The following is a 19747-nucleotide window of genomic DNA, read 5'->3' as shown; positions in this document are numbered from 1 at the left end:
GACCGGGTTTTTCGTTAATATCTCGTTAACGAAGCCGCATCTAACATTTTCGGTAAGGAAAAATAGCTTCCATTAGGGGAAAGAGCAATCTAGGGGTTAGGACCTTCTATTATGCTTCTACTTCTTAAAATGGGAATTACTGAAATTTATACAAAATTAACATTCATTTTAACCTTATTTAATATAATGCAGTACTTAAATTATATTTACCATCTGGTAGTATGACTTTCCCTTATGCCACTTTTTCCCCTAGCGAAAGCCGGGGAACCAAACAAATGTCATGTATGACGTCATAGCCTACTTGACATGTACATACATATGAAAACATTGGAAGAAAAATCCATCACAATAATATGTTACGTAGAGTAAAATGAAAGCTTGGAAGATATTAATTTGAGAAACGCTTCATTGTCATATTCGGTAGTAGTACTATTATTCCAATTGCGGTTTAAACTATGTGCATACTTCTTTTCAGATATAGAAAAGTAAAGAACCGACGCGACGCCGAGAGCAGCATGATTTCTCTCACGTGCTTGTTCATGATGAAGACCCCGTTGGAATCCCGATGCGACCGTTTTAGTTTTTATTTTTAATTATTGTATAATTTCACTTTGTAATATGTCAGTAAAATAATAGCTTCGAAGATATTAATTTGAGAAGCATTTTCAAAATTCGATTCTTGTATTAATGATATATTTCGCATTTCTGAGAACCGTTGCAGTTGGTTCACGCACATGTGATGTTAGTGGTCCTTTACTTTTCTATGTCTGAAAAGAAGTATGCAGATAGTTTAAACCGCAATTGGAATAATAGTACTACTACCGAATATGACCATGAAGCGCGTATATGAACAGGTACTTAGAGTGAGACGCATCTGACCAAAACGCGGGCAACCCTATCGTAAATGGAGGTAATAACGAAACTGCACGGTGGCTCATTGTAACATGTAATTTGTAAATGTCTTTATTACCGGAAAGTAGCACGGTATTACATTCTTAGAAACTATTTTAACGTAAAGGGACTTTGAATTAGGTGCAATTATACGCGCGCCGAATACATTATTGTCCGATTATTTCAAAAGGGATTGATAGGAATTTCCCAGATTTTGAAAGAAGCATTTTAGCCGCCCAAAGAAATTAATATACCGTGAATAAAGCAAGTCCATATTGAGGACGGAACATGAACAACTTGTGACATTATTTAGAGGACAAAAAGAAAAGACGATGTATTGTATTTCCATGCATATTATACATGCTCACCGACATCAAATAAAAAAAATGCATACGCGTGGACCAGCTTAACAAAAAAATCTAATTTTGAAAATGCTTCTTAAATTAATAACTTCCAAGCTTTCATTTTACTGTACGTAACATATTAATGTAATGGATTTTTCTTCCAATATTTTTATATGTATGTACTGCAATGGTTAGAATAAAGGTAACATCTAATTGTAAGAATAATTTGTGTATAGTATATATAAGAGAATATGTATTTGTATAATATAAAATTTTATCTTAAATTAATATCTTCGAAGCTTTTATTTTACTGACATATTATAAAATGAAATAATACAATAATTAAAAATAAAAAGTAAAACCGTCGCATCGGGATTACAACGGGGTTTCGGACGGGGTCTTCATCATTAGCGCGTGAGAGAAATCATGCAGCTCTCGGCGTTTAGGACGTAAACTTTAGGTTGCTTGCGATTTGGAATTTTTGACTTGGCTTGGGCCACTCGATCGTCGCGTCGTAAACGTGTGACGTAGGACTTTTGTCGAGAACACCCGAAGCAGAGCGCACACGGACAGAGGTAGAAAACGCTTGTGACAGGCTAGAATATGCTGAGTAAAATACCCACGGGAGGCATGGAGAGGGTAAGCGCTCGCGAGAAAATCCCACAATTCTGGCATCAGTGGTGAGTGGTAGCAAACCTGGTAAAATCACTCAACCGTTACGCAACAGTTGTGTCTTCTGAACACAGCTAGTGATGGGATTTGGAACGCTTCGAATCGCTTCGAATCTGTATACGGACGAAAACTTCGAATCGCTTCGAATCTGATTCGCAGCTACAAAAGTCTTGAAAGTCTTGAACGGATTCGAAGTTCCGAGGCGATTCGAAGTCTCGAGCGGCTTCGAAGTCCTGACCAGATTCGAAGTCTTGAACGGACTCGAGTCTTGAACGGTCTTGGAAATCTTGAGCGTTTTGTAATTTGTAAGTCTTGGAAGTGTTGAGATGTTTTTATAGGTTATATTATTATTCAATATCTTCCAGGTTACAGGTTACAGATACAGGCTTTTTGATTACTTTTGTTCAAGCAGTATCATTGATATAAGGTATTAAACAATATTTGTAAATTTCGAATTATCATAAATACATTTATTGTTCTAGTTATTTATTTATTTATTTTTTTTTGTGGGAATTGAGAAATGTGAGAAAGGAAATGTAAAAAAAGTGAAAACATTTCCCAATGAATAAGATACAATTTGTGAAGAAATAAGGTTATTGCTTATATATATTATTTATTGAATAACAAAATCGTATTTAAACTTAACATAACGTGGGATATAGTTGAAGGGAAAATATCAAACAGTAGTGATTTTCGGAAAACTGTATATGTAAATGTTATTAAGTAAATACAGCAAATTTGACTAATTTATTCAGTATTTACATAGTACTTAAATACCAAAAAATGTTTCATATAAAAGTTGTTTGATTTCTTGCAGCAAACATAATAAAGTATTTGGTATGAAAGATTTTTTGTGTAGTCAATAGTTAGCGTGTATACATTTAAATCGATTATGCTCTAGACTCTAGTATACAATATAAAATAACAATTATATTTAATGTCAATAAATAATAATGGGTTTATTTCTTATTCAGTAATAAAATTAAACTACTATTTTCAACCAAACATGATGCAATACACTAATAGCATATTACATAATAACGTATGTAATAATAAACAAATAATAAGGTATTAATAGACTAAAGTAATAAATTAAGTACTATGCAAATACTGAATAAATTAGTCAAATTTGCTGTATTTACTTAATAACATTTACACATACAGTTTTCCGAAAATCACTACTGTTTGATATTTTCCTTTCAACTATATCCCACGTTATGTTAAGTTTAAATACGATTTTGTTATTCAATAAATAATATATATTAGCAATAACCTTATTTCTTCACAAATTGTGTCTTATTCATTGGGAAATGTTTTCACTTTTTTTACATTTCCTTTCTCACATTCCTCAATTCCCACAAAAAAAATAAATAAATAAATAATCAGAACAATAAATGTATTTATGATAATTCGAAATTTACAAATATTGTTTAATACCTTATATCAATGATACTGCTTGAACAAAAGTAATCAAAAAGCCTGTACCTGTAACCTGTAACCTGGAAGATATTGAATAATAATATAACCTATAAAAACATCTCAACACTTCCAAGACTTACAAATTACAAAACGCTCAAGATTTCCAAGACCGTTCAAGACTCGAATCCGCTCAAGACTTCGAATCCGTTCAAGACTTCGAATCTGGTCAAGACTTCGAATCTGGTCAAGACTTCGAAGCCGCTCGAAACTTCGAATCGCCTCGGAACTTCGAATCCGTTCAAGACTTTCAAGACTTTTGTAGCTTCGAATCAGATTCGAAGCGATTCGAATTTGTCGCTCGAATTCGAGACAGTTTCGAATCGATTCGAAGCGTTCCAAATCCCATCACTAAACACAGCCAATGACACCACTGATTGGACGAATTTGGATAAAAACCAATATGGCGTTAAACTATATCTCTATAACCTGCAAAGTATGCCAAAACTACTTGGTTTTACATATGCATAACTTTTGAACCGGTGGATTTCTAAATTTAAAACTTGCAGTTTTAGATTCCACTCCTTGAATACTACCAGGAGGCATAAAAAAAGGCAATAATTTTTGGTCCAGCAAAGTAAAGTTTAACACATTTGATAGTTATGTAAAAAAATAGAGTAACAGTTCCAGGGAAGCCGTTAGCCGCTACTTACTTCTTTCTCCCTCCAAGGACTTAACCGTCAAATTCTTCTCTTTTTCAAATTCCGTGGTAATATTCGGAGACGCGTTGCTTAATAGCAGGAATTTTTTGCGGCTTTTCATTCACATACTTCTTGTGCACTTACACAAATGCAAAACAAGGAATAATACCACTCATTTTTCATTTATGGATATTACATTCGCACTAGTATCATTTATAACAGAACGATGTAGAACAATGAAAATAATGTTGAACAATGCAGGAGGTTGACCGGGTTGACGGTTGACACTCCTGTGTGCTCCTGTGTTAACGAATCGAACAGTGATTGTGGCGCCGTCGCAATTAATCTGCAGACATGGGACAACTAAAATTCAATATGGCGTACTGCGACGGGTGCATACACATATACAGGGTGTCCCAAAAATGTCCTCCGACCCGGAAATGTGGCACTCGGGGGGTGAATTGGAACAACTTTTTCCTTAGCCAAAATTTAAACTGAGGCTTCGTTTACGAGATATTAACGAAAAACCGCGACCAATCAGAGCGCGAGTTTGCCAGCCGAGTTCCCGCGCTAGCGGTGGCTACGCGCTACGCTTGTACTACGAAACTCCGAACAAGTAGGTTACCATGCATCGCAGGAAACCGCGAATAATAATAGCAAATAAACAAGACGTAACAAATAAAATCATACTTTTTATCATCTGTCTTTTGTTATTTAACGAGATTAGTGAATGAAACGTAAATGTAGGCAAATTATGTGTAACGTAAAAAGACGAATGCACATTTACATTTTTGTAAATTCCTTTGTACGAATTTGTAAATTTCCTTTTCAAATAACGTGTGAACGAAAAGGTAATGTAACAGAGAATAAACGAGAAGTGATTGTACTTCGGTGAAATTAATAAAACAATAATGACCAATAAACTGAATAGAACTCACCCTTACGGAAATTCACCTGCAGCGTAGAAACCTGCGTCAGTAGGTCAGTGTACCGAGCCTGGTCATCGACGGACGAAATGGTTTATGGCAGGGTAGAGTCCATGCCACTGGTGATCGCAGGTATGCGACACCAGCCGACGTTAAGAGTTGCAACGTCAAGTGCCGCCGGGTTAATCCATCGAATATGTATTCACTTCACTGCACTGCACTAACACTGATCACCCGACACAATCACTTAATGTATTTTTAATCCAACGTGTTGTTACTACGTTAGGAAAATTCGTATCCCCGGAAAGGGCCGATTGGTTTCAATTTTTCAGATGTTTTACGTAACCAAACACTTGCACACCAACACCCGCATATCCGTTATTGTGTACGTACCACCATAAGATTCCGTAATACTCCCGTGAACTGAACATCTCTGTCGCCCGATTGCTAACCGACTGACAGAATTTTTCCGAAAGGGCTTCCTCTACCCCCAAGTAGTTTCCCATCGTTACATTGTGAGTTCACTCTCACCACGACAAGATTTAGGTAAAACGAAACCAACGGTTCTAGGATAACACGTGCTTTGCAGAAGTGCAAGGGAAGAACCGTCGCGCAGTTTCTCCAAGGCGCCGTAGCCCGTTAATTTATTGCCAGGGTACCCACTGCTTCGAGATAGAAAACAGACGTCACGTGCATCGGCTTGAAAATGTCCGAAATGAAGAGGCCCTGGCCGACCACCCTTGTAGAGGCCGGAGTGGAATTTTCGGTTATTTATGGCTCAATTTCTTCGGCCTTTTTTTCTAGTATTCCGTCAAATATCTCGGAATTTATTAGAAATATAAAAACCGTACAATTTGCAATATTGTGTTTGTTTTGATATTGAATGTAGCTATATCATTGAATTCCAGAATAATCCCTTTCTTTAAACAATCTTTCGTTGAACTCTTTTCCGTAAATCATTGATACTTTGATATAGCTTTTAATCTATTGAAATAGTCTGGAGCGTTAGCGATACCATCAGTCGACTGTAATAGTGGAGCGCCCGATTCTTTTACCTGAACCGGGGCGCACCGCTGTCTTCAATGGGTTACTATTACGTTAATATGAACCGCATCACCCTACCGATAGGCTTATTTTACGGAAAAGAATTTAACGAATACGGTTTTTATATTTCTAATAATTTCCGAGATATTTGACGGAATACTAAAAAAAAAAATACGTATGAAATGTTTTCATGAGAACTACAATTTCACAAAGTTGTAATAAAATTGTCGATTGTCAATTCTGTTGTGAGTTCACGATTGCTACGAGGCCGAAGATTTTAAGCCATAAATAACCGAAAATTCCACTCCGGCCTCTACAAGGGTGGTCGTCCAGGGCCTTGCAGCGTCAACTGACACGTGTCGGTAAATTTTTTTCCCTGCTCCTCGAGATAGACAATGTACACTGTACTTTCCAACTCGAAGCAAGGGATACGTTGATGGTCCTCTTCATTTCGGACATTTTTAAGCCGATGCACGTGATGTCTGTTTTCTATCTCGAAGGAGTAGGTACCCTGGCAATAAATTAACGGGCTACGGCGCCTTGGAGAAACTGCGCGACGGTCCTTTCCTTCCACTTCTGCAAAGCACGTGTTATCCTAGAACCGTTGGTTTCTTTCTACCTAAATCTTGTCATGGTGGGAGTGAACTCACAATGTAACGATGGGAAACTACTTGGGGGTAGAGGAAAAATTCTGTCAGTCGGTTAGCAATCGGGCGACAGAGATGTTCAGTTCACGGGAGTATTACGCAATGTTATGGTGGTACGTACACAATAACGGATATGCGGGTGTTGCTGTGCAAGTGTTTGGTTACGTAAAACATCTGAAAAATTGAAAACAATCGGCCCTTTCCGAGGCCACGAATTTTCCTAACGTAGTAACAACACGTTGGATTAAAAATACATTAAGTGATTGTGTCGGGTGATCAGTGTTAGTGGTCGTGCAGTGAAGCGAGTACGTATTCTGTGGAATAACCAGGACGCACTTGACGTTACAACCCTTAACTTCGGCTGGTGAGGTATACCTGCGATCACCTGCGAACTGGGCCATACCCTGCCATAAACCGTTTGGGCCGTCGATGACCAGGATCGGTACACTGACCTACTGACGCAGGTTTCTACGCTGCAGGTGAATTTCCGTAAGGGTGAGTTCTATTCAGTTTATTGGTCATTATTGTTTTATTAATTTCACCGAACTACAATTACTTCTCGTTTATTCTTTGTTACATTACCTTTTCGTTCACACGTTATTTGAAAAGGAAATTTACAAATTCGTAAAAAGGAATTTACAAAAATGTAAATGTGCATTCGTCTTTTTACGTTAAACATAATTTGCCTACATTTACGTTTCATTCATTAATCTCTTTAAATAACAAACGACAGATGATAAAAAGTATGATTTTATTTGTTACGTCTTGTTTATTTGCTATTATTATACGCGGTTTCCTGCGATGCATGGTGACCTACTTGTTCGGAGCATCGTAGTACAAGCGTAGCGCGTAGCCACCGCTAGCGCGGGAACTCGGCTGGCAAACTCGCGCTCTGATTGGTCGCGGTTTTTCGTTAATATCTCGTAAACGAAGCCTCAGTTTAAATTTTGGCTAAGGAAAAAGTTGTTCCAATTCACCCCCCGAGTGCCACATTTCCGGGTCGGAGGACATTTTTGGGACACCCTGTATAATACATTGCGCGGTCTTATGTTACGGATGAGGTTGGCAGTAGAGTGAAAGGATAATACATGGAGTCACAGACTTCTCTTTCTAATGGGGCTGTTGGTGGAAGATTTTCCTACGGCTGTGGAGGCATTACATGCGTGCAGCGTACAGCATTCCTTCTCATCACCCTCCAGTTGCATTCTCCCCTCTCTCTGCGATGTGCGAGCGAGAGAGGAGTGACTCCATTGCTACTTCTGGCTTTGGGTCTTGCTTCATCCTTACCATAAGATCTCGCAGTCTACTATATATGTCTATGGTTCATGTCACAAATAAAATGAGTTTTTTAAATATTGCTTGATTACTGTACTATCCATTAAAACATGTACGAAATTTATTATGAGTTTTAGAAATATACAGGCCATTTGGGATACGGAGATTTAGTGAAACTTTTTGCTTCAGTAAATGAACAAGTGGGAAATTTTAGACAGCGTTAGTGTTGGCACGCTCTAGTACTAGCCGTGCTGAACAACGTGGCAACACCGCTCATGGCGGATTCGGGAGTCGTATTTTCATGAATAGAGTTTTGGGCTCAGTGTTATAATTAACGTTATTTTGTACATAAAACCATACTAATACACAGTATGTTTGATTAATTATGCATAAGGAATACATAAATATCATAACTGTAGTAAGTAGAAGTAATATAGATGTATACTAATATTTATAAATGTGGTATATATTTTGTGGACGCTCTGAATAGTTTGGTGTTGCGATGCATTATATTTGAAATATTTACAGTGGTTTCAAGATAATATAAGTGTGAAACATGATAAAACCATCTTTGAACCAAATAGAAAAAGGTATGTATAAGTTAATAGAAACCTGAAATGGACAAAATTATTTGTACGATGCCAAACAGGTTAAGGGACATGTGGAAAAGACATTAGGATAATTCGCTATTGAAAGGAACAATTATACAGGTAATCATGAACTTGTGTTAGAGAACAGTTTATTATTTACAGTTTTCACATAATCGTTTAATAAAATATTTAAAAAAATTGATAATAATTTAAAGAAAATACTGTGGTAAGTTGGATCACAAATGTATGTATCTAAAAATGCTAAATAATGTATATCTGATTGAATACTAATAATATATGTTAATTTACATAAAATATGTTTATGGTTTTCAGATTGCAAAAATTGAGATTTCCATTATTGCATACATATGAATAAATGAGATTATCACTTTTTCAGTGAGAACAGAAAGGTCCCCTGTTTGTAAGTGATCAAAATATACATCGCCTACAGTTTTACCTTTATCCTCCACAATTAATAATCGACATATATTGCAATTTAATTTTTTAGCAACAGAATGGGACCCATAATCAGATATGTAAATTTTAATGGAATCATCTACAACACAATTGGGCAAGCAATTGTATGCAGCCGACAATTGGCTATATAACGAAAAAGCTTCTTCTAGAGATTTTTCAAGATGTTTTTCAATAAGTCATATATCAGTGGTAAAATATGGACTCTGTAATACTTTATATCTACTTAATAAATTTTCAAGCTGAGACCACCTAGATAATTTCTTATCAATAGGCAGTACCCACTTTAAATCATTGAGTGAAACTTCATTGCTTTCTTGAAAAACTTGTAATTTCATGTTGTCACTAATCACAATCTGTGTATTCAGAATTATCATTACATATGAGCATACAAAAATTAATTTTTATAAAAATATATGTAAAACAATATTTCCAAAAAGGTGATAGATTCTATTAAATAAATGTACTACACATAAACAAAGGATATGTAGAGTTAATATAAATATAAATAAATAAAACTTACCTGGATTATTGCACTGGTTCTCACATTTGGGGTATTATAATAATCTAAACATTTGAAGGATTAGCGGGAAACCGAGAAGACAGTAGAGGGAGACTGGGTAGATGGGAGGCTGATGTGGTAGGTTGGGTTAGATATTGAAGCCGGACTCCCGCGTTGTTGCCATTTTTATCTTCAGCACGGCTAGTACTAGAGTCGGCTGTGGCATTGGACATTCAGGCATATTTAATGCAAGGGCGCCCTGCTCGAAACGAAATGGACCAATGAAACGTAGATCACATGACGAGCCAAGAACCATTATCGTTTTGATGCACTCTATCCTTAATGTGAATGAATAATTTAAGGTTAATATACAATAATACAGGTGATTTTAATTTTCAAACTTTCAAATGCAGAAGTAGTATGATCCAGTATATATATTTGTGTTTGGTATAATGTCATATGTGTTACATAATTTCATCAAGTTGTAAAAACCAAAACGACTATTGATTATACGAATATATTCGTTTCACATTGGAAATCAGCCGAGAGGTAGAAGAGAGGAGCACTAGGAAGTAGTGACCTTTTGTGTCCTTAAAACATCAGTTTCCTACTAACTGTGAAGTCGACAGCGTGAATCTCGGCTGATTTCTGCACAACTTAATCAATTTCGTTTGGTTAAATTCGTGTTTAAAACTTTAACAACTTACAAAGGTAATGGCAAATCTAGATTACATAATATTTTATTACCAAATTACGTACTTTATACTCAATAGTTTCGGTTTTTCTTCATATTAGTATTAGCAAAATGTCTAAAAATTCGAAAACGTCTACAATTAATACATTACAAATTTCAAAAATTCAAGATATATTATATATGATATATAAATCGAAAATATTTATTCTTGTAAACTTTCATAGATACTTAAAATAAGTCATGAAGACAGTTTTGACCTTGAACATATTACATTTGCGTGTATATAAAGTGTTATTTCAAAGTTCAATGTCGTTTTTAAAACTTTTCAAATGTTTCATATAATTTATGAGTTACATATACGTAATGTGATACAGTGTTTTCTTATTTCTTATTTACTCGGAGACGTTTAAAATATACAAGTACTTCTTGTTTTAATGAAAATAACTTGTCCTCCATTTTCATATAATTTTGTTGCTTTCTTTAAAAAACTTAAACTGATACATTATATATTAGTTATATATTGAATTTTTTAATAATTTTTGCAATTGATTTTGTATTACTGAATGTGAGTCCTATCTATAACTAAAGTGTTATAACCTTATACACAACGACTGAGATTGAACAGTGTTATTTAATTTGGGTTTAATATAATAAAAAATACCTCATATTTTATTAGTTAAATGTATATAATTACTTAGAAACCAATTGTGTTTAGAAATTTCACATATCATACTTTAATGTCTGATTTATAATCATTTACTATATGGTACTATATATATTTTTCTAAATTTAACTCATTTTAGTATTATATTGTATAATACAGTCAAATAATTTGGACTTCTTAAATATACTGTATTAATGTTATATTTTTTTTAGTTTATTTTGTATTTTACCATTGTTATTTACACAAATGATCTATTAGAAACAGATTAAATATTGTTATCACATATTTTTAGGCTGTGCATCTTTTTCTAAATTCACATTTTTACAGATTAATTTATAGTTTTAGTAATCATTAAACGCCAATTTACTTCTCTACGAAACATTTTGCTGGATAAAAATCAAAAGAAAAATTGTATTGAACTTTTCAGTGTTTTACACATTTACAGATGTTATAAATCTGTATAATCTGTATTACATGTATTAGGGTAAGTGTGGGTATTACTGCGGAGATTTATAAAATAAATAATATTTAATAATGGAAAATACATAAGCTCTTGAAGATTAATGATACAATTATTTTAAACTTTATTACAAATAACTATTAGTAAATATATACAGCAAAGTTGTTATTAATTCTTTTATCGTAGTTTGAAAGTCATCAAGACGAAGCTTTGATCGATTTCCCAATATGACGGTTCTGAACGCCTATTTAAAAAACATTTATATTTTTGTTATCAATAGTATTACATGTAATGTAGCATTATTACTCCATAGGCCATAGAGTAGGAGTTATTTTTTCAAAAAAGAACAAGAAATCATACATCAATAGTTTATTTTTAATTTTGATTTCTCACCACAGTATTAGGTGCAGTACTTTATACCACGTGTGTTTATTACTGGGGACAGGTGACTGCGTAACCTAACCTATTTTCGACCGCATTTACTCGCTTAAAAAATAAAGCTACAGAATTAATGTTGTTGAAAACAAAATCAGAATAAACAAATTTTGAATTTCTTTTAAAAAGTTTATTATTTATTTTTATTATTACTGTTCATATTGTAATAAGGCTTAATATAATACTATAAATATATAATAAATGAATACTTTCTGTTTTCTATAATAAAAAAAAAGGTAAAAATAAGTAAAAAAAAACTGTACAAATAAAGTTAAATAATTGTTCTATTTACAAAATATAGGTAGGTATTTATACTAATATTTTGCTTAACACAAGCCTGCAGTAATATACGCGCAGTAATCGGTATTTCGTTAGTAACTGGCACATACTATCTATGTACTTACACAGTAATGCATGCATGTCCGCCCGCAGTAATTCCTGCAATGAGATGTGGCATTAATTTCTTTGATTTCTATTATGTCCGTCTAATAAGTACCCCGTTCTCAATTTTTTTATAGAATTAATATCATCAAACGTTCCTAAAAACAAGAAAGAGGGACTTTCATTAATGTGAATGCTTTATTGAGCACTTTAAAGTTAACCTATCCTAAAAGCCTGCAGTAATACCTACACTTACCCTATGCATGAATCAAATAATGTGAATAAGTCATTTGGAAATTTAATAAAATACAATTTAAAATATAAAACTAAGATGTTTAGTTTTTTATATGCTTTTTATATATTCATAATTTAAATATGTTTAACATTATTAGTGGACTTTTGATTTTAATCTATGAATGTTACTTATTTTTTATTAGTTTAGTCTGTCTTTTGGATCATGTACTTTCAAAATATGTTGAAAATTTTCACAAAAAAGAATTTAAATACTTCAAAGTGAACTTAATGCAGTCTAATAATAATTGCTAAAAAATTTTATTTTTATTTGGAATAACATCATCTTTGAGTATACGAAGTAGTTCCTTGTTTATAATAGTGATAAGAATTGGAAACAAGCTACTTGTCATTTTCAAAGGTATACGAACTTAACTCGAAAGGCTGGTAATTAAGTACTTCATTCAGGTGTGGAAGTATGATAAGCTATTTGTATAATTTGAAGCTTTGATATGTATGATTATCATGACTGATAATGTATTATGTATCATAAAGAATATAACTACAAAAATAAAAATTAACTATACATTGGAAAGAATATTTCTTGTATTATAAATTCAGAAATATTTTGATGTACATGATATTCCCATAATAAATAGTTCTGGAAAGTGTGTTGGAATTTGTTCAATTTATTACAGATTTTTGGCTGGGATTCATAGTCACTACTTATTCTTAAGCAAATGCTTAAGTTCCCAGTTATGAATGTATATGTGTACATGTATGGACTACACATTTATAACTGGGGACTTAAGCATTTGCTTAAGAATAAGCAACGACTATGAATCCTGCCCTTTGACTTCTAAACTACTGTACTTAATTACAGTCCAACGTCACATCTACATTATACAATTGCGTACGTGTTCATGTTGATGATCATTTTATTCTCATACTGCTCATTTCGCGTCACATTGGTCATTAAAAATGACGTGACGTAATGACATTTGTGTTTCAACATTACTAAACATGTATGATACAATAACGTGGCTTTCACGAGAGGAGCTTATCACCGCTCGTAATTTATATAAATAGTTACATATTTGGGATTAAAATGAATCTTGAAGAGTTATAATACCATCTTTGATAACCTAAAGAATGATTGATAAAGAGTTGTATTAAAAGCAAATTATCTTTCAAGTACCATGTGCTGATAATTCTTTAAATGAATACTGTCCATACATATACATATGTATGTACAACATATCCTTTCTTGGTATATAAAGTTCATAATTAAGTCAGATTACATTTTTGTTCACACCGATTTTTTTTAGAATATATTCAACGATTTGAATACATAAAGTGTAAGTATGTGTGCAAATAAATTAATTTTTACAGCTTTTTACTTTTCGAAAAATAAACGTTTGTCAGCAATATATTTTCAAAGAACGTTACGATATATTAATGTACATTATGCATAATTTACGGTAAATTTACATGAATATGTATTCTCGTATTGTAGGTTTTATAATTTAGTGTAAATCTACTACAGTATTGTTCCCTTATAGTCGCGGTTTACTATCCTTTTTATAATGCTATCGTCATCTTTCATACATACATACATACATACATACATACATACATACATATCACGGACTCCTCGAGTGGCGTGTTGTGTATGTTGGGAGGGGGAAATAATGTGTTTTTAATATGTATAAATGAAGTTATACAGGGTGTCCCATGTAACCAGAACGAACTACATGTGTAAAATCATTGAGGATGAGACAAAGTTCTCTATCAAAATTTTCATTTTTTCCATTTTTATTCTCTATAAAAAAGTATTAAGGGGGGCAACAGTGAAGAATTTGATGGAAAGCATGATGCTTGAAACAACAATTCTCTCTTAACATGTTATTTGTCGGTGGCTTTTCGTATTTTTATGTTATTTTTGCAATACGGAATCTGTAAGAAAAAGATATATGAAATTATTGGATTGAGTTGCAATATCATGCTTTGTACGTTTAGTTTGTGGAGAGTTACGGGATTATGTTCCAATATTAATAATACAGAAAAGTTTACAATCTATCTTTCAGAGGTGTAATTTGATCAAACAAGTCTTATTAATACAAAAGATACATTTTGTAACTGAAATCGAAAATTTGGTATATTATTTCAAAGAAATAATTTTAACTCTTTCTGGAGCATCATGACATAGGAATGCTCTGTAATAACATGTGTTGTGGTCGGTCTGTTTTTTTCTCAAATAGTTTGCTGACCACGTAGTGTACTGATCCCTATTAATGACCATGTCCCTATTAGTGTATCTTCATATTTAAATAAACCACAGAAAACTTACAAAAATAAATAAACAGTTCAATTTTATGAAAAAATCAAGTATTAAACAATTAAAAGAAGATCTTACTTTGACATTTTTAATTCTTTTGCAACTGAACATGTACAGCAATTTTACTATATCTCATTTTATAGGTATTAAAAATATCTGTGTTTTATTTGACCCTTTTTTTCTGAAATCATATTTTCTTCTTCTGCGCGCAATTAGCACGATTTTCACATACTTTCCAATTTTTCTAACAATGTTCCCCACAACATTTCACGAGTTTTCAACATGTACATTTTATTTCTAATGACCTTCCGAACTATTTTGCATAAAAAAATAGCTAAATACGAAACGCTCTTCGAATAAAAAAAGTATCTTTATTCGTTGAATAAATTCTCATCGAATAAATTTGGCCATTCTTATGAAATGGCTTTTTATGAAATATATGTGTACACCTATAATATCCGTATCAATTATGACAATAAAAGATATATAAATATCATTTCAAACAGCAGATTTGTATACTATTCCATGTTTTTTGTACATGGAATACCCGGATTATATGCTGTGTCATTATTAGAATTTGTTTCTCGGGAATACCATTTCTAGTATTTCGTATGTAATTCCGTTGATTAAAAAAATAAGTATCATTGCAAGTATGAATAGAAAAGGTTTATCGTTGCACACATTAACATAAGTATGTATTGTTTTATTCTCGAATCTCGTTCGGTCGCGCCATTTCTTCCCTACGTTCGGCGAGAGTCGAAATCTCGGCACGAGCCGTAGGCCTTGGTCGTAGGTATGCCATCGTTTTCCTGATGGGCAGAATTGTACATAATGGGGAACATGGGGCAACAACGTAACAAAACAATTGATACGATCCAGCACGTGTTGCGAGGTTACATTTACCGACTTCGTCTGTTTTATTGATGCTCGGTGGCAACATGGCCAAAGTGACTGACAAATACCATAAACGCCTCTAGCGGAGAATCCTTGAACTATACCACTGTTTATTCCCGAGTCTGGACGCGTCGAATCGTCAATACCAACTTCTGCTTTCCAGGAGTGATAACTTGACAAATCTCGGATTTCTACGATAGTGTGATAGTGGTATGCAGGGTGGTCTGGTATACTTTTAACGAGAAAACCATTAAATCGTGAGATATTTGACAAAATGTGACTTGAGCAGCCATCTTGTGTGTTTACATCGGCGCTGTCACAATCGCACACTTTCTAACATTCTAATTCTTTCAACGTATGGTGTTTATTGGTGTTTATACGGACCAGACCACCCCGTAGTGAAGTCTACCCGTGAGTTCTATACCCGTGAAAAGTTCATTTGTGCAATTATTGAGACAGAAGTTGGAATTTACGAAATCGATTGTCTCTCTCGTGCATCGCGTATACATACACGGTTCCCGTTGAATGTGTTTGTGCACGCCAGCGCACGGGCCACGGAGTCTCCCCTCTTAATTTCTCGTTTAAAGTCGAAACATCGCGTTGACGTAGTTAGTCGTCTAGTATAATTTTAATCAGATACCTTCAGACGATAGCGGCAAGCAATGCAAACGGTCTATTAGCGAATTTCTTAAAACCTGTAATTATTTAAGACGATGTTATAGGTTGTCTTACTTACTTTTATCAATTTTTAATATCCCTTTCGTAATTCGAATCGTTTTGGCAAATTTAATACTATGTAATATTAATACCTGGTTGTAATATTCAGCGGTTGGTAGTATTAAGGTATGAAACGTAGGAAAAATTCATGTTTTTACTTCATTCTCAGAATACTTATTACACACATATATTATTTTAAGGTGCTCCGATGCCTTCATAATAATTGAATCAATTTTTATTTATATCCTGTCCTTTTCATATATTGTTAAGCTTTTGCCTACGGCGACTGCAAGTATTTTATGAGTGAAAGTCAGTAGAGGAATTTTTTTTCTTAACTACCTCTTTAGTTTTATCTTTCTTATATTACAGCTATCTTTATTTAATTAGGCATTGTTTGTTTCGTCATTTTACTTTCCAAATACATTCTTTTATCTTATCTTTCTTTGCTTTGCTCTTCCGCTGGTTCATGTGTATATATTTTTTAACCTTATTTTAATTTTTATACAATTTTTTTAAAATTTTGATCATTTCATTTTTACGTTCATTTTTATACTTGAATTCCACTGATATTGTTAAAAGTGTGATCGTATTGCTATTATTTTGTTCTTTGTCTTACTGCTACATCAATTTGTACCCCACCTTTTATTTTTACTCAAATTTTTCTGCTTCATATTCTGAAGCGTTTAAAAATTACTGATATTTTTTGTTACTCTATGAGTTTTGTATTTATATTTATTAATGTTTCTTGAACCGTTATTGCATTTGACGTTTTCTACTAGTCAAGTTGATTATGAATGTCACTCTTTTTACATTTACTTTATCTAATAAATTCATTTAACTTGATCATTCATTACAAATACTGTTCCACCAATTCGAGTAAGTAGTTTTCATCAGAGATGTACATATTGTGTTATACATATAATGTAATTGCTTATCTTAACATCGATTCGCCAATGAAAATGCTATGAGATAGAGAAATTGTAAGAGACATCCCCAGTCTGTGGCTAGCAACAAGCTGCCTAGAACGAAAGTAAGCACGCGAGGATAAATTCTCTATTCATAAATATTAATGTTTTTATATTTTTCTCGTCTTCGAGTTTTTTCTGTTTTTATTAAAACATTACTAAGGAATATGTGAGATTTTCTCATTGAAAAAAAGTAAAGACAAATATTACTTGGTTCAGATTATTTTTAATTACGTACACATCATTTAAGTCACTATTGCGATACAAAAGTTACGATTCGAACCAAAGAAATTAAAAATACTCTGATTTGTCGTGTTTGAACTCGTATTGATTAGTAAAATCTCTTTAATCTTGTGGCAATAATTTGATAAGAATATAATAAAGAATATAAAAATTGAAAATACCATAAACCCTAATAAAATACCATAAACCCACTAAATCGTGATGAAAAAAAGCATACAGTAATTCTTGAATTACTGAAGTATCAATGACTCAGTTTATCTACGTAAAATATAAAAATAACACATACAGTTTATTTCATTTCAAGTGATTGGATACAGTTTAACAAATACCATTTGATTTAATTAGTTCATACTTTATACATAGATGAATTTATCTATTCTGTGTTCACGTACTGTTATAATCAAGTTAAATGTTTCATTCTGTTTCTTTTACGAACAGTGAAACTGACTACATTTAGTATTTATTATAACAAATAATATTTCATCAAATTATGTTAATTAGCGGCATATTCTAGGCAAAAACCGTATCTATGATCATCACAATTCCAAAATTTATATGTTTGTTGCTCGGCAGTTTCAAAACAAATGTCCTCGCACGTTCGTGCAGACGGTGTTCACAGAAAATTTCAGCGGAAGTTAATCAAGATAAAGTCGATCCTATCAGAGTGACAGTGATAAAAGAGGCTTTTATTTGAAAATGATCGTCTGCGATGTACATATATTAGTTGTAAAAGCGCCTCTACCAGTACGAATTAGTATATCTTAGTTCTTTCAGTATCGTATAATGCTAATAAAGGATTTCACCATGTTTTCAAATGCTTATAGACGGTAGACGCAAATATAAGAAGTTCTCACTTATGTAATTCTACACTTCGACTGTCACGTGACCCAGTCCGTATCGGAACTATACAAAATTTTAACAATTTAACACTTCGACTGCCATATAATCTTATGAGATTCAAGAAAGTTCAAAGCACAGATACAACAATAGCTGAAGAAATATATGTTTCAATGTTCCCATTTCATTAAAATCAGTTGCTTTGCTATTGTTAGAATTTCTGTAGCTTTATCTGACTGTCAAATTATTAAAACGGTCTCATGAATATCAGTCCATTAACTGAAGTATTCGATTTAGTATATATTCAGTGTTGCGCTCCGGTTAAAGTTATTTGAATGCCGTACCTACATACCTATTTCGACAATGTTTTTGTACGAGGCGCATCCGTAAAGTAAGATCCGGTCAGCAATTTAAAGATACCTGTGAAAGGACAAAAAAATGTTGAATTATGGCGAACAACACTTACATACATTATATTTCCACATAATCACCATTGATTTCACTTAAATTGATGTATCCTTGTGTCAGCTTTTTTAAAACTTGCATTAAAGAAATCTTCTGCCAGTGATTTCAGTCAATTTATCACTCTTGTTATCAATCCGTCATCATTTTGAAAGCGCCGAGGTCGAGCCATTACTTGAAGGAGATATTCTAGTTTAGACTGTTACGAGCCAGGGCTAAGCAGCTGCGAGAGCCGAGGAAATGGCGAGTTTGGTTTTTTTAGAGTTTGTTACGTGGACGAACCTGTGCCTATTTCATCACAGGGAGCCACTGGGATAGGTTGTCGTGGACAAACCCAAGCCTATTTCATCTCAGGGAGCCACTAGGTTGGTTTAGGCGTCGTGGACGAACCTGTGCCTATTTCATCACAGGGAGCCACTACGACTGTTAGTATGGGCCTCGTAACTTTTAAGAATTCGGTACACTTCGAGCGGTAAAAGTGTGTCTTTGTGGGTTCGCTTTTAGCTGGGAATTTAGATGTTATTCTAGACAATGAGGTACGCCATTATTCCCCGTATCAAAGACCTCATGTTGCCTCAAACCCTCGTTTGCCAGAAATTAATATATTTGTAGAACAAAAAAAAAAGATATTCTAATTTTGATTATTTCATATTAAAATAGACGAAATGAAGATTGTAATATAAGAATAACAATGGGCTTGCCGTTCTTAAATATATATGTATTATAAATTTTTTGTCACATAAAATAAGATCGACGTAGCAGGTGAACTGTTCCACCGACTTTCACAGCTGTAAACAAAAGACGCGTGCTCCCCCACTCATTGTTGCTGGCGACCCAAATGTTATAACCTAATAACTTCCTATTGGTGTATTCGTCACGTGTCTAGCATCTTTCAGTTAGCAGTTAGATACGATATCCTAACTTACCTCGCTACCCCGTCATGC

At 33.5% G+C, this 19747-nt stretch overlaps 1 protein-coding gene across 5 annotated transcripts in view; it reads left to right on the top strand.

Annotated features, from left to right (window-relative positions):
- The first annotated feature begins 9847 nt into the window (after nucleotides 1-9847).
- The window catches only part of LOC107193013 (pyruvate kinase-like), a 22013-nt gene continuing 12113 nt past the window's right edge, over nucleotides 9848-19747 (top strand). For 2 of the 5 annotated variants that reach the window (XM_015582388.1, XM_015582387.1), the window contains exon 1: nucleotides 10051-10193. The gene's annotated coding sequence lies outside the window, so the exon portion shown is untranslated. Of the gene's footprint in view, nucleotides 9865-10050; nucleotides 10194-16377; nucleotides 16423-19747 lie in introns of those variants that run through there. The other 3 variants (XM_015582385.1, XM_015582384.1, XM_015582386.1) reach the window with 3 other exon arrangements.

This window comes from Dufourea novaeangliae, unplaced genomic scaffold, assembly GCF_001272555.1.
Source record: "Dufourea novaeangliae isolate 0120121106 unplaced genomic scaffold, ASM127255v1 scaffold479, whole genome shotgun sequence".
In the NCBI taxonomy this organism is placed as follows: Eukaryota; Metazoa; Arthropoda; class Insecta; order Hymenoptera; family Halictidae; genus Dufourea; species Dufourea novaeangliae.
The sequence above is the reverse complement of the archived record's forward strand: the minus strand, read 5'-3'. Positions and strand labels throughout refer to the sequence as shown.